The sequence below is a fragment of the Stomoxys calcitrans genome, chromosome 1, assembly GCF_963082655.1.
Source record: "Stomoxys calcitrans chromosome 1, idStoCalc2.1, whole genome shotgun sequence".
Classification (NCBI taxonomy): Eukaryota; Metazoa; Arthropoda; class Insecta; order Diptera; family Muscidae; genus Stomoxys; species Stomoxys calcitrans.
The window spans coordinates 217254225-217255163 of NC_081552.1; the positions used below are offsets into that span (position 1 = coordinate 217254225).

The window sequence follows — 939 nt, forward strand, 5'->3', positions numbered from 1 at the left end:
CTTACTGGAATTTCCTGTTAGTTAACCTCCCAGTTATTAAAAAATTAATAAAAAAATTCTTATTAAAAAATTAAAAAAAAATCGAATGTCGACGAAAGTTAATTTGAATATGATTTTTAGATTTACACAAAGAATTTCTATATTCTATTGTATAAATGTACACAGTTTTTAATACAAATGCAATAAACTAAAGCTGTTGCTCCGAAAAGGGTTTTTGTTAAAGAGATATATGCGTTTAAGTTGTGATCTGAAGAATGGATTTAATTTAGAGCTTTAAATACTTCAAATTAAACATCTATCCAAAAGATTTATTAGCCAAAAAAACTAAAAATTTTCCAAGCAAAATAATTGACGGCAGGTTCCACCGAGATTTGAACTCGGATCGCTGGATTCAGAGTCCAGAGTGCTAACCATTACACCATGGAACCTCGTGCAAAACGACTGGCAAAATACAGTTTTATATGTGTGACCTTGAATAGAGTGGCGCCCTCTGTTGGTGGTTATATTTTTGATAAGCAGAAAACAACTTATCAAATTTCTCAACCATTCGCACAGTGAAGGCAAAAAATATGATTACACTGACTTAGTTTTAGTGTAACTACGTTTATGACGAATTTCGAATTTATTTTATAGTGAGTATCTATGTCAAGTTATGGAGAGTTAAAAAATAAATGCGTAGACACTCTTCAACAAATATTTCGCTTGAAATGTTTAAAAGCAAATTAGTAGTAATTTGATAAGTGGAGAGGAAACTTTCGCAGTTTGATAGCCATTGGCAATTTTGAAGAATGGAAAGGTTGAAGAAAATGTATACATTTTATATGCATAGAAAAATTTTCTAAAGGATAAATCAAAATTTCTTAAAATTTGATAAATATTCGCTAAAATTTAATTTCATAGAAAATTGTATCAAAATTTGATTTTGTATGTTTGAGCTCT

General features: G+C 29.2%; 1 non-coding gene across 1 annotated transcript; it reads right to left on the minus strand.

The window, feature by feature from the left end:
- Nucleotides 1–356: 356 nt before the first annotated feature.
- Nucleotides 357–428, minus strand: Trnaq-cug (transfer RNA glutamine (anticodon CUG)). Its single transcript has one exon. It is a non-coding gene; the product is annotated as a tRNA-Gln (tRNA).
- Between the last annotated feature and the right edge of the window lie 511 nt (nucleotides 429–939).